Here is a 15,959-nt window from a genome sequence, read left to right as displayed (position 1 = left end):
AAGGTAGCCAAAAATTCCCATCCCCCAGTCTATATATGTCTGTCACTCAACACAGGATGAAAATCAGATACAATAACAAATAGTCGGTAAAAAAAAGAGAAATGTCACCAGAATCAATGTCCAAAGAATGTGAATGGACAAAAACTTTAAAAGCTCCAAGTATGCAGTAAAAATTATTCCAAGGAAAATCCTGTTGTTACCATGTTACATTCACTGAAAAAGAATGCACAATCTCCAACACCTCTAACATCAAATCAGCAAATGTGTTGGTTTCCAAATGAATAAAAGCATGAACAGTATCCTTAGTTAAACCAGCTGACGCTAATAGACTCCCACACAAAATCCCTGTTTATAGGCTGTCTATCTTTAGTAGCTATCTAAAGAGCAGGACACTGAACCAGAATCACATTCCATGACATAGAACCATCAGCTCTGCATGAAGAAGTAGCTGTTTCCAAATGTACTGCATGAGCAGCAGCACCAGCAACATTTAAAGTAGGTAAAGTCATTACTGGTTGAAGACTACCAGAAGAACAAGAAATGCCCTCCAAAGAAACACAGCGATCCATAGCTTCACTCCAGGGAACAGTGTCATTGTCAACTGATTCAGACTTATGAAACATCCCAGCCAACACAGAATCAGAAAGCCCATCATCATCCAGAAGAGTAATTTAAAGCACATACTCCACTGCAGTCCCTGAAAAAAAAATGTTAGGTGTAGAATCTGCCACTTTACCAGCTGAACTAGTGGCCATCACCTCTTTATGCAACTTTGCAAACAAACTGGAACTACTAAAAAGAGTAGGGTTTTTTATTGATATATACATTACATATTATTTATATATTTATAGTATTTACATCTATTTACAAATATTCATACATTATAAACTTCAGTTTAAGCATTTCACCCAATCTTTCATCGACAACCAAAACATTATTTTCTCAAGAATCTTTGTCAAAGTCCATTTTCCATTGTATTTCATTTCATTTAGTCTATTATTCCACATAGTCCATGAAACATAAAATATTACTTTGTAAATTGTCTTAATTTTTTTCTTGTTTTCATGCACCATAATAACCAAATTCTATGTCCATATTTATTTGCTCAAATTTTAACAAACGTTTCACCCTATTATGTTTATATTTTTCTTTCCAGAAATTATCTCTTTCACATTTCAAAAACACATGCTCAGTAATCTAAACTCTCCTCATTTATTACATACTCTATCTTGCTTTTTCTTGCATGGCACAGTTTCCTTAAGTGGCAAGTTTCTAATAGACAATCTCCATAAAAAATCATTACATTCTTTAATCTTTTTATAGTTATTATATCTAATCAGTATGGCTTTTTTCTTATCTCTTTCTAAATCTTTCCATAATATTTAAGTACCATTATTTCCCATAACATAATTTTGTTTTGGTACTCTTTCATTTCTTCCTTCACAATGCTTTTACTTCTTTTTATTTCATTTTTTAACTTTCCTTCCTTCCCACAATTCTTTGTATTTATAATATAGTATCATTTCTATCAAGTTTTTTATTTTCCTTCATAATTCCTTTTAATGCCTTATATAAAATTAAAGATGTTGCATGTACTATTGGGTTTATTAAACCAAAGCCTCCTTGCTGTTCTTTTATATATAGAATCCCTGTCTTGACTCTATTTAGTCTAGAGTCCCATATAAAAGAAAATATAATCATCATTAGTTCCTTTTCATACTTAATAGGAATCATATAGATGTTAGCAACATAAGCATTTTTTCCTGTTACCATGGTGTTCAACAAGTGTGCTTTTTCTATATGAAAATCTATATGATTTACAAAAAATAGTCATATCCTTTACTTCTTTGAGTACATTATCCCATTGTTGTTGTCTGTATTCATTCCTTCCAAATATTATTCCTAATATATCTATAGATTTTTCATTGAACTCAATACCGCCTATCATACCTTCAAAACCAAATCCTTTACTTTTTTCTTTATTTAAACCATTTTTTAAAAGTTATACTTAATTTTTCATTTACTTCTCCCATCTATACTTTATTTTTAACAATTAATGCAATGTTAGCTGCATAATTATACATTATTGGCAATTCCACCACTACTTGATATTTTATTAATTTCCTTCACTATTACATTCATAACTAATGAAAAAATTACACTACTAGCTGAGCATCCATACTTTATTCCATGTTTTATTTTTATTTCTTCCCCAATGCAGTCATTTGCATTTAGTTTCAAATAGTTCCTTTCATAAACAGATTTTATTACTTGTATTTTTTTGCTTGCATAATATGCCTGAAAAATTCCCCATAATGATTTATATTGAATATTATCATAGGCTTTACGTATTTATGATATTATCAGTTATTTCTCTTATTATCATTAATAACTTTTGACTTCCTTTCCCTTTTCTTCTGAATACATTTTGGTCATTTATTTTATCCATTTTTGTAACCTTTTTGTTCTTATTCTCATAAAAAAAATGTATAATCCATATTATTCAATGTTATAGGTCTCCAATTTTTTTATCTCCTCTTTATTTCATTTCTAGATATAAATTTTGTAACTCCTGTATACATCTCTTTTTCTTTAATTCCAGTTTCTAACCATTCATTCATAACTGCTATAAAATTATTTTTGCTACTCCTTAATTTCTTTATACATATTGTATTCAACTCCATCCAGTCCTGTTACAGAATTCATGTTAGTATCTTTTAGAATTTCATTCAATCCAATTTTTTCATAGTTATTTTTTGTTCTAAATACTCGTCTTTGTTATTTAATTTTTCACTTTTATAAATGTGTTCTCTTTTCTTCTCTTGTAACAAATAATTCCACTACAAATTCTTTAATTATTTTGTATATTCCTTCTTGCTGTCTTATTTGCTTACCTTCCTTTTTAATTCTCTTATTATTTTCCTTCTTTTATTATTTTACTCAAATATGATGCTACCTCTTCTTTCTTTTTTTCTTTGTAAACAATATTTTTGTTTATATAACAAGTTGTTAATTTTAATTTGATTAATTTTATGTATTTCACTTTCTTTTTCATAAAATGAAATGCTCTTGTCTTATAAGTCTCTGAATGTTTCTTGACTTAATATTTTATATTTCTCTTTTTTTTCTTCTTTTCTTCCTTATACATTCTAAAAATCCTTTTTTATATTTCTCCTTAAAATTAAGCCACCAAACAGTTCAATTCTCATCAAACTCTCTCATATTCATATGATTTTTCCATAATTCCATACATTCTAAAACAAAGAATAAAAAGGTCACACAGATAACCAACTGGTTAAAAAACACAAAAAGAAAAATCTAGCAAAGCTAGACTTCTAACAGTGTGATAGCTTAAACCTCTTGCACCAGAAGCCTCATGGGATATATGCAAATCACGTATTAAGGATATCAGGTGTTTCAGCTAAATGGCAATGTCCATGACTTTTTCTTTTACTTTCATTTTTAAGTCTATTTATGGACAATTACAGGCTATTAAAGCCAAACCCCTCTAGCTGTGGACATGGATGTTTCTGCCTTCTTATAACATCATCAGTACAGCATAAGAGGAATGTTTGACCTTTGGAAACACAGGGTTATCATACCCAGCTGACATCCATCAACATTAGGTTGTCTACAAAATATCCCAACTAACAAACTAAAACAAAGTGTAAAAATGTCACAGAAATAACCAACTGGTTAAAAAAAACAAAATGAAAATCTAGCAAAGCTAGACTTCTAACTGTGTAATACCTTAAACCTCTTGCATCAGAGGCCTCTTGGGATATATGCAAATCACCCCTTAAGGATATCAGGTGTTTCATCTAAATGGCAATTCTGAATGTCCATGACTTTTTCTTTTACTTTCATTTTTAAGTCCATTTATGGACAATTTCAGACTATTAAAGCCAAACCCCTCTAGCTGTGGACATGCATGTTTCTGCCTTCTTATGACATCATCAGCACAGCATAAGAGGAATGTTTGACCTTTGAAACACAGGGTTGTCATACCCAGCTGACATCCATTAACATTAGGGTGTCTACAAAGTATCCCAACTAACAAACTAAAACAAAGAGTAAAAAGGTCACACAGATAACCAACTGGTTAAAAAGCACAAAATGAAAAATCTAACAAAGCTAGACTTCTAACTGTGTGATACCTTAGACCTCTTTTTTCTCTTCTAAATCTAATTCCTTTTTATTAATGCTCTTTATTCCTTTTCCTATTGTTATATATTCTTCATTTTCCTGTACGCTAACCCATATAGCCACATGATCTGAAAATCCAGCATACGTAATTCGTTTTTTTTTTTACTTTTAAACTATCACATATTTTAAACAATAATTAATTTATGTCCTAATTACATTCCCTTTGTAGGTCCAGTGGTTGTTCTCCCATACACTTAGCTTTCCATTTCTCATAATTTCTTTAATCATTTTAACATCACAGTTGCTCTTATTTTTTTTCTTAAATTACAAATCACTCACCACTATGATGTCCATATTTACACAAACATATTCAAGAATATTTTTAAACATCATTTCTCTCTTTTTTGTTACATATGCATAAAAAGCTATAATTCTATACACACATTTTTTTCCATTGCAAGTCTATTACCATAATTTGTCCTAGTTCCACTATGGTTACATCTAATATTTTATGCTTTCTTGACATAATGTACACATGCCAGGTTCCCTGATGTCTGGAGAAGACAGATGTGAATTTCCATAAACTGTAGATGTCCATAAGACATATTGCTGAATTAGGACAGTATGCATGTATTTATTTATGTTACATTTGTTATGTGGATGAGGTGACTGGACCCAAAACTCTTCACAGACATAACCTGGACAATGAGGCAACAACAGAGACATTGTAAAAATCAGATGAGAAAATGAAGACAGACCAGGATACAATTTATATTTTCCACTATGTTCAACACACTTTACACTGTCTCAATACTTTATAAGTGTATATCCCATATACAGGGGATGATTTCATGGCTAAACTAACTTCCTTGAGATTCACTTGCTTTATATTAGGATATTATAGTGACTATAAAGAAAGTGCACTATAACTGAACAGGTTGATTACTTTGTTAGCCTTCATTAACCATGTCATAGAAGTTCTTAACCTACGTAAGTTAACATCACTTTTAGGTAAGGTTCAAATGACAAATTCACCACCGTAACAGGTACATGCAAGCAAAATCTGAGGGTAATGCTACTCAATGCTAGAAGTCTAAACCTTAAAATGCACTCGCTCGAGGCACTCCTTAAAATGGAGAACATCGACATCTGTGCAGTGACAGAGACCTGGTTCAAAACTCCAGAGAGCACCCCTGCATTACCAGGCTATAATTCATACCACACCTTTCGGCCAAATAACCTGGAATGAAGCACTAAAAGTGGAGGCGTGTCCATATTCATTAAAGATATCCATACGTCCAGGCTAGTTGCACAGCATAATGCATCTGAGATTATCCAAGGGCAACTAACTCTGGGCAAGACCGCAATCCACATTGTAGCTTGCTACAGACCTTCCACCATGCCCCAGGTTTCCCACTCCTCATTTCTTGATACACTGGAAAGTATTAGGGTACAACCTAACACCGTAATAATGGGCAATTTCAACTACCCCACCATTAACTGGGAAAACTACTAATGTACCAACTCTTTTGCTCAACGTTTTCTGGAATTCATAAATTCCAATGCCTTGGATCAACTTATTCACACCCCCACCAGGGGCAGCAATATCTTAGACCTGGTCATTACCAACATGGGCAACTGGTGTTCCACACCAGAGGTCAGTTCCGCGTTGGTCAGATCTGACCACAAGCTAATCACCCTAGACATCCACATCCCGCCCCAACCCCCAATTAGGGAAACCACTGTAAAAAACTTCTCCAAAGCCAACTTCACACTTCTTAAGACAGAAGTGGCAAACTTCATGACACCCATGCAGACGGACAATAGAGGTATGACTGCTGAATCCTACACAAATGCACTTTATAAGCACTTACATGAGTGCATGGATCATGCTATCCCTAATAGAACCAAGATGCTATCCTCCAAAAAAGGAAGCCAATCTGGTGGTCCTCTGCCATAAACAAACTCTACAACAGAAGAAAGAAACTGTTGCAAAAAAGAGTAAAATCCCATGACTGGAGGAACTCCCTGGTCAACCTCAGTAAGAAGCTGAGATCCTTCACAAAATCCTCCAAAGCTAGTTACAAAAACAAAATTGCCACTGACTCTAAAGACAGCCATAAAGCATTCTATAGCTATGTCAAGAATCTCAATGGCAGCACTCAGATCTGCTCTGAGTTACAGCACAATGACACTAAATATACAGAACCAACTGATATTGCCAACATCCTGGCAGATAGGTTCAGTGCTAACTTTACCCCCCCTCTCACCCCCTAGAGGGCCATTTCTATACCGGAAGAATGCAAAGTTCCTGTAATCACGGCTGCACAGGTAAAAAAAAACACTATCCAAAGCCAAGAACACAGCATCCATGGGACCAGACAATATCCCAGGCTACGTTCTACACAAACTACAGAATGAACTGACACCCTACCTAAATACCATGTTCAGTCATAGCCTCACCTCAGGCTTTATGCCCACTGAATGGCGCACCGTGATGGTTATCCCACTCCACAAAGGGGGAGCCATGACGGACCTCAGGAACTACTGCCCCATTAGCCTGATGAGCCTGGTCTGCAAGGCCATGGAGCGTATCATCATGGAACTCATAAACAAAGACATTGGTAATCTCCAAACTCTGGACCCTACCCAGTTCGGATTTGTAAAAGGTAGATCATGTCTCCTAAACCTGATTGACTTTGAAGCAGTCACCAAAGCCATAGATGAGGGTAAGGTGGTTCACACAAGCTTATCTAGATCTCGCCAAGGCTTTCGACACCACCCCCCACTCTGGAATTATAGATAAGCCCACTAAACTAGGTATAAATCCCTATGTCACAAGATGGGTTGCCAACTGGCTCATGGACAGAACCCACACTGTGAAAGTAGCAGACTCCAAATCCGACTTCAGACCAGTGACAAGTGGAGTACCACAGGGTTCAGTCCTGGGTCCTCTCCTGTTTGGTATCTAATTCTCTGAAGTACAGGCTAACAAAGAAGGTCTTTGGCTAACATAGTTTGCAGATGACTGCAAACTAGGAGCCATAATCGAAACTCCTAACGATGTGGACATACTACAAAAGGGCCTCACTGAGACAGATGCCTGGTGTAAAAGCCATGGCCTGAAGCTCAATGCCAAAAAGTGTATTGTCATCCCCTTTGGTAAAAACTCTGTACCCATGAACTACCACATAGCTGGTAGTCTACTTAACACCGAAAATGTGATGAGACCTTGGGATACAGGTGGACAGTAGTCTCTCCTTTGATAATCACATCGCCACAGTGGTCAGGAAATCCTTCTACATGGCTCACCTCATCACAAAAGGTTTCTCATACAGAAAAAAAGAGGTCATTGTTCCCCTCTACTCATCACTCAATAGACCCATTATAGAGTACAACGCCCCTTTTGGTATGTACCTCACAAGACATCTACAACAACTGGAAAGGCCACAGAAATACCTCACAAAGAGGATTACTGGCCTCAAACAGATGCCCTATGCAGACCATCTCAAAAAACTCCAGCTTTACTCCATCACATATCGCCTACTCAGAGGCGATCTCTGCCTAACATACAAAGCTATGTCAAACCCAGAGCTGTTGGACATGCTCCACTTAAAGAAATCCCAATCCCTCCGAGCTACACGCTCTAGGGACCTAAACCTTGTCACCACAATAAACAAAACATGCTGGTGGGATAGATTCCTGTTCCAGAGATTTCCCATACTCTGGAACAGACTACCTGTCTATGTCAAACAGAGCTCCTCATTAGCACTCTTCAAGAAATATCTTGATGATTGGATGGGAGATAGGAAATTCACCCCAGGGATCACTTCTGTGGCTCTGCTTGACAGGGGCACAGGAAAATAATTTTCTTGGGTGGCGAAAGCCAGGGTACATTTTGTCTAGACTTATATAGGCCCTAGGGCCAATAGCCTAGTACCTACCTATGAACCTATGAATCACTTTTGAGACCATAAATGGACCATTTCAAAACATTCACTTGCATTTCAGAGTCAGTGAATTTCCATGAGACCAAGTAATTAAATGAAAAAAATGTTTGCTTCAATAGATAATACAGCATTTGCAAGATATGTATGACCACCATGGTGTAAATGCTGATTTAACCCTTTTAGTGCTGTAATTTAACACAGAGGTCTCTAACAGTTAATCAGCAACATCTTGAATAGCTGACTTCACATTAATCCCCCACAAACCATACATTTTAGATAAATTCTCATGCTCATTTGTCCATATTCTGTACCACTGATAAGACAGAATGCAGTATAAATGGTGTTTGTTATGTACATGATATAGCAAGGACTTCACTAGAAGTTAATTCTTCCAGAGGAGAAGGCACATTAGATTAATACATTGTTTTTTTGTACCACATGTAAATACTAATTGAATTTAATACAAGAACAACATCAACCTCATTGGCTAGCCTGAAAATGATTCTGTACTACAGGCAATGTCAACCTGTCGTAAACTAAAAAAAGACTCTAAACATTATTCATTTTTAACTGGATAAGCCCACCAGACACCTGTGGTTTGTTGCAGAGTGACCTGGGAGTATTTTCTTATTAACTAATTTTCTTAAGAGTCCTGTAATATGAAAGCACATCGGGAGGGAATCAAACCCAATCTATAAGATGACCCTGAATATAAAAATATATAATGACTCTAGTGGTTCAAGTACAGATCTTTTTGTGCCAACAAAGACAAAAGTTGCAAGACTAGAAACTGATTAAAATGAGGCATAGTTATGGGCAGCTGGTGAGAACTGTTGCTTGATATTAAAAGTATTGCTGACTGATGAATAAATGCAAGATTTTAAATACAGTCATATAATTTTGTTTGGTTTAACTGTGTGCCAGCATACAGAATCAAGTTTTAATAAATATAAATGTTTTGAAGCAAAGTGCAATGGTATGTTATGCTGATGCTATGCACAGCAACAATGGTATTAAGGCGCATAAATAAAGTGCATTAAAGTGGCTAGAGAGGCATTGGTTGATCAATCTTCCGGTAATGAGTATCAGCAAAATGTCTATGGGGCAGCATATAAAAGTAAGATTTGGTAGTACTTCATACTTTTCTTAGGGTTTGGAAGATTTGCTTCTATCAAGAATCCAGGATGATGGCGGTAAAGAAATTTTGTCAGGGGACAGCTGTATATAATATGCATTCAGCTAAAGTATTATGAATAAGCAGGGAACATTATATTGAAAAATCTGTACACAAAAACCTTTTTGCAATGTTCCGGAATCTGCCAGCTCCTCTTGTACACTGTACCGATCTGAAAGCATAAACAGTAAACGAGCAGAAGCAACTGTCTGCATTCCATTCTGAGTCATTAGGCCCTGACATAGCTTAATGTTCATTACCCTAAACACAGCTAGGAGTCCAGTCAAATGTCTCTGTACCACGACTGGGCTCATGCTAATGAGCTCTGGTGAATTACTGCAAGGAGAGAGACAACATTGTTAAAAAGTGGCTGGGGCAGAGAGAAAACACTGGGCTCCCCTAGTGATAAAATGCATAGACATTATCATTAGAGGCACTGAGATATATTACTGTGGTTTGTAATATGGAGTTGCAGAGGAGGGATACGGACCACCTGAGGGACTGTGGGAGCACAACTAATACTCACACCAATTAGCTCTTCCACCCCGTTAATTAAAATGCTAACGAGCTTGCTACCTTCTGCAACTATTTACACAGTCTGGCTGGCTTAGAGAGGCCGGACAACTAGCATTTATTACTGTAAGTTACTGACAGTAGGTTCTGGAAAGAGGATATGCAGACTACAAATCTGGCATAAATGTCTTTGATAAACAGGAACAATGCTTCACTTCAGTCTCTGTCTAAGCCATTCTTTTAGCCTGTAATAAGTAAGGCTTAGCTGAAGCCAATATGTTTATATTTCTGGGGTGTCATGCATGTTGTTTTGCACATCTGCTTACTGTTTCATTTAACATACATGGACACATGCATGTAAGTTTGTTTAAGATTCTCGGAAACTGGTTAGGAAGGTAGCATTACTGTTCACTTCTCTGTCTACTTGCCAAAGATATCTTCCCATATGAGCAGTGATTTAAGTTGTACTAAATGTTATGTTTCTGTTACGCTGCCATGGATATGCAACATACCACTATGAACCTGAAATGTAGGCCTTTATTAAGAACCATCCCAATGCAGGAGTACTGCGAAGTGTGAACTTGTCTCTGACAGAGTACTCACTTAGGAAACCTAGAATCAACCAGATTCTTCTTAAACACTAGAATTGTGGTTATTTTTTTAGCATTTTATGGACTCTAACGTCTGACTATTCAAACAGCTAACTTTTTCTGTGCTGGGGATTCAAAGCCAGGCCCTCACGCATTCCATGAGGTTGTCAGGGTTCAGACCCCAGACAAGAGCAAGTATTTTCATTCTGTATTTCATAATTTAAACCAATTCTAGCATAGAAGGCTTTCTAGTATGTGTGTGTGTGTGTGTGTGTGTGTGTGTGTGTGTGTGTGTGTGTGTGTGTGTGTGTGTGTCTGCAAATAATTTGACCATAAAATGACCATGTTAGGGGATCCTTAGCTGAAAAATGAAATGTTTTTAAGGGGAAACTCAGTATCTACCTGTCCATGGGGGTCATTGTTACTCCAAAGGTAGTAACAACCACACAGAATGTGGGAGGTCATAGTTTTGAACCCCAGGCAAGAGCCAATAATTTTCCTTTCATATTTTATGATTTTAGGTTGGTGCACTGCCAGCTTGCACTCAGTCATCACTGCCCCATTATCATCTTTACTACTCAGGAATGTTCTTGAACCCAGGTCATTTGTATCATGAACAGATGCCCTTCAACTATCCTCAGAAGTCAATACTTTCATTTAAATTCTAAAAAGCCAGTGACCTAAAAGATTCATTACTTTGTCAGCTAGAGAAAATAGACAATCAAATTGACATAATCACATAAAACACATAATGCATAATGTATCAGCACTGATTTTTTTTTACATTTTCATGCATCTTGGTAAAATATTTTGGTTTTGTAGCCTAGTAAAACATGTGTTCTTACATTCAATCTAGTTTGTTTTAAACTATGCATTCTGTTTGTTGAAGGTCAACCCTGTTTGCAGTTAGATACTGTAGTGCTGACTGAAATATCATGTGTATAAGCTTTGTAAATATTAACTGGAGCTATGCTTTGGAACTCAGCTAATTTGCAACAAGTTATTGCAGTATAGACTGATTTATTTAATCAGTAACACAGCAATTATATTTTAGTGGATGGATCATTACTGAAAAGGGTTTGGGGATCAATGTACCTTCAAAGTTAATGAAAAGACTGGCAAATAAAATACCTCTTTCTCTCAATTTCTCTGTCTAATTTTATTCCTAGTTGTGTCCCAGAATATGACAATGAAAACATTTTCAGAGATGAATGTTGAACTGTATTACAGGTGAACTGCAACAATATTGGTTTGCACAAGGTAATGCCAAAGTGGGACTGAAGTTGGAAACCCACTGCATTCCAAATGTGTTGTTAGAAAACGCAGGGGTGACACTGGCATTAACCTACCAGGATATAATATAAGATGTATGCCAGCATCTGTAAGTAAAGGTATGCTGCATCTATGAGCTGCTCTGAAGGAACAGCTACAGAGCTGTGGCAGAGGCAGTAATGTCATCTGCAATGCTAAGAAATAACACATGCTTCTAACTGTTATGGTTACATCTAACAGCTATGGTTTTAGGTATTTATATTTCTGTTTTGTGTTCATCTTTCGTAAACTAGAATTTGATGTTTAGAATGCAGGGTGATGTTTTGTATAGCTACAAAATCTCATTTTGCTGTGTAAATGTCATTTTGTTCTGGGTTTGAAAAACGAGGGCAATTACCATTGTTGTATAATGTGAAGAAATGGCTTTATTGTGTATTTCAGGTGAAAATAGTGCATATTGGCAGTTAGGAGAAAGATTTTCTGGATAAATGCCGTATTATCACTTTTGCAGTTTCCAATTTCTTTGTCAAAGAACTTCAGCATAATGTTTTTATGATGCTACATCAAGACAGACAAAAAGTTCAATATGAAGGATACATAATTCTCAGAATGAGACAGAAATCTCCTTCTAGGGTACAAAAAGTACAGTTTGGCTTGAATCTCAAAAATGATTACTATCACATTCATTAAGAGATAAAACCAAATGATTACATGATAAGCAAGGAAGAAAATATTGAAACCTGAAAATATTGAGACTAAATTTGTCATACACCTTTGTAACGGTTACAGCTTTCAACGGTTCTACACCAGAATTTCAGCATTCTGCATTTTTATGATGCTGCTTCAAGAGTATAAGCAGCAAAAACATTCCCACATGGCACACAAAGTGGTTTGCAAGATGGGATCAAAACGGAAAATGACAGTTTTTGCCTGGGTATAAGAAATAACAGCTATCACATTTAAGGTGTGGTCCAAAGAAATGGCTATGTTCACAAAATAAATATAGGCTCGGAACTTTAGTAGTTTTCAATATTTTTTCTAAAATTTTCAACATATGCTATCAGTTCTAGAACCCTGATAATGGCTGAAATGGCTCAGGTTTGATTATCAGTGTGGGCACAGGAGGAGTCAGATGGGTAGCGAAGACTGATAGCGCCAACCTTGCTCAACCCATTCAGTAGATAGGACTTGGGGGGGAGGGGGTCCTGGAATACATATTCTGTCTTTAATAGCCATTAGAGACTGGAGATAGATGGAGATATTTGCCTTCAAGAAGGGTGAATAATTTCAGGAATAGTATAAGAAAATCCCCGATGGCTGCCTGCATGATACTTGCACCGTGATTGGCTCTTATTAGTTATGGAACAAATGTGTGGCGTCGTAGATTCCAAGACTCATAGCCATTCCAAAGCCATTGAGTCTTATGTCCATTAACACCTTGCCAGCACTTTCTGTCAGGTGACACCTCATATCTTCAGTAGGGCAATACCAATCAGTCTTGGAATAAATTTGTGAAAACCCGTCTAGTCATCTAGGTTATGCATAGTGGCAGATAATGATTTGCATTGCTTAACATCCAACAAAAGTTTGTTTCAGAGGTTATGGAGGCACTGAATTATAAATCTGTCCCTCTAGCATGTTTTATTTACCAGTTGGTGAAGATTTAGTTCTATGGATCTTGTACTGACAGAACCATTCGACTTAAAGAGATATAGGAGGTCCAGCTTCCAGCCTGTCTTAATGGCTCTGGGATTTTAGGCCTGTTCATAGTTTCAGAGGTGTTTACTAGGCTAATAACCACAAGGGCCTTTTTAAGCCTAGCCATGCATCCCAAATCTCTGACAAATTCTGATACCCTTGATAAGTGTAAGCAGTAAGTGTAAATATACCTCAGGGCTAGTCAAACAGGACAATGCACTTGAGCTGCTCGATGTTCAAATCACCACAGTTAAAATCCAATACCACTTCCTTGCAAGCTATAGGTGCCCCCCTCTATGACCCAGGAAACACATACCATGTATTTAAATTTATTAGAAACACTAACCATCCAACCCAATACCATATTCTTGGGTGACTTTATTTACCCCACTGTTAACTGGGAATCCTCTACGACATCAAATGTACATGCACAAAGATCCCTGGATTTTAAACTCACACACTCCCTAGACCAGATAGTCAATACACCAACCAGGGGTGCAACCATACTGGATCTGATCCTCACTAATATGGGAGAGTGCTGCATACCCCTACTGTAATCCCTTCCCTGGTAAGGTCAGACCACACAATGGTCTCCTTTGAAGTAAAAATAAGACCTGGATCCCCAACTAAACTAGGAATATTCAGGAACTATTCTAAGGCTAACCTCCTGCTATTAAGTGAGAACCTGGCAAAATTTCAAGCCCCTATAAACCCTGAGAACACTTCTGCCTATGGGGAACTGTTCACAGAAACCCTGTACAAGCATGTTAATAGCTGCATAGAGGTAGCTGTACCCACCAGGAAGAAGTACAGAACTAACTCAAAATAACAAGCTACTTTGCTGGAATCACAAAATCAATCGGATATATAACAGGAGGAAGATAATCATGGCAAAAATTAGGAGGTGCAGCACCCAGCAGGATAAAAGCACTCATTAAACTAAACAAACAACTCAGAGGATAAATAAAGTCTACCAAAGCCAAATTTGAGGCATGTGTGGCCTCCCAAGGCAAGGACAACCACAAAGCATTCTTTAGCTATGTCCGCAACCTCAAAGGCAATACACAATTGTGTGCAGAGCTCATTGTAAATGGAGTCACCTATACTGAACCAGAAGATATAGCAAACCTTCTGGCTGATAAATTCAGCTCCAACTTTACTGATCTCACCCCCTCAACCTTCCCTCAGGAAATATCATCAAATATTACTCACCCTACTATCATTAGGGAACAGGTCCTTAATGCTCTCTCTAAGACTTAGAACACTGCATCAATGGGCCCAGATAATATCCCAAGATGCCTTCTAAATAGCATGAAACATGACCTATCAGGGCCTCTGGAATTACTATTTAACTGTAGCCTCCAAACAGGCATCATTCCTCATGAATGGAGAAAGGCAACAGTCATCTCTCTGCACAAAGGTGGGTCATCTACAGACCCTGGAAACTACAGACCCATAAGTCTCACTAGTCTTATATGTAAATCCATGGAAAGAATTATCATGGGGATGATCGACAGAGGTATAGTAAACCTCCAGACACTGGACCCAACCCAGTTTGGTTTCATCAAGGGCAGATCATGCCTACTCAACCTGGTGGACTTCTTTGAGAAGGTCACCAAAGCAGTGGATGAGGGCAAGATTGTTCACACTGCTTACCTTGGCATTTGACACAATACCCCACTTGGGCATTGTTGACAAACTCAGAAAGTTAGGTACAAACCCATATGTCACTCAAAGGATAGCCAACTGGCTCACAGACAGGACCCAGGAAGTTAGAATTGGAGAGTCCACCTCTACAAAGAGACCAGTCACAAGTGGAGTCACTCAGGGATCAGTCCTTGGACTGCTCCTTTTTGGCATTTACTTCTCAGAAGTCAAGGCCAATGTCAGTCGTCTCTGGCTGACTAAATTTGCAGATGATTGCAAATTAGGAGCTGTCATTGACTCTCACACTGACACAAATGTTCTTCGGGAGGGGCTAACACAGACAATCAACTAGTGTCAGAGTCATGGACTAAAACTAAATGCCAAGAAATGCATAATAGTATCCTTTGGGAAGTCATCCATCCCTGGTAACCATCACATTGACAACACACCCCTTAGAGTTGACCCAGTAGTCAGGGACTTGGGCACACATAGATAGTAATCTAGCCTTTGATCATCATGTGTCTACAGTGGTGATGAAATCATTCTATATTGCACAACTTATAAACAAAGGTATGGTATCTAGGTCCAAGGAAGTCATTGTTCCACTGTATTCAGCATTCATCAGGCCTACCATTGAATACAATTCACCCTTTGGTATGTACCTAACCAGGCATATCCAACAACTGGAATGTCCACAGAGGTTCCACACTAAAAGAATACAGGGCATAAGTGATATGTCCTATGCGGATTGCCTCAAGGCCCTATCCCTGTATTCTGTCTCCCACAGGCTTTTGAGCAGAGATCTATGCCTGGCATACAGAGCCTTGTCAGATCCCACTCTGATGGACCTCCTGCATATCCACAAAACAAACAGTATCAAAATAACCCATTCTAAAGTCTTAAACCTTGCCTGTGATATAAATAGGACCTGCTGGAGAGATAGGTATGTATCTCAGAGACTCCTCCATC

The sequence above is a fragment of the Protopterus annectens genome, chromosome 10.part0 (genome assembly GCF_019279795.1).
Source record: "Protopterus annectens isolate FY-2018-M chromosome 10.part0, PAN1.0, whole genome shotgun sequence".
Taxonomy (NCBI): Eukaryota; Metazoa; Chordata; order Ceratodontiformes; family Protopteridae; genus Protopterus; species Protopterus annectens.
The sequence above is the reverse complement of the archived record's forward strand: the minus strand, read 5'-3'. Positions refer to the sequence as shown.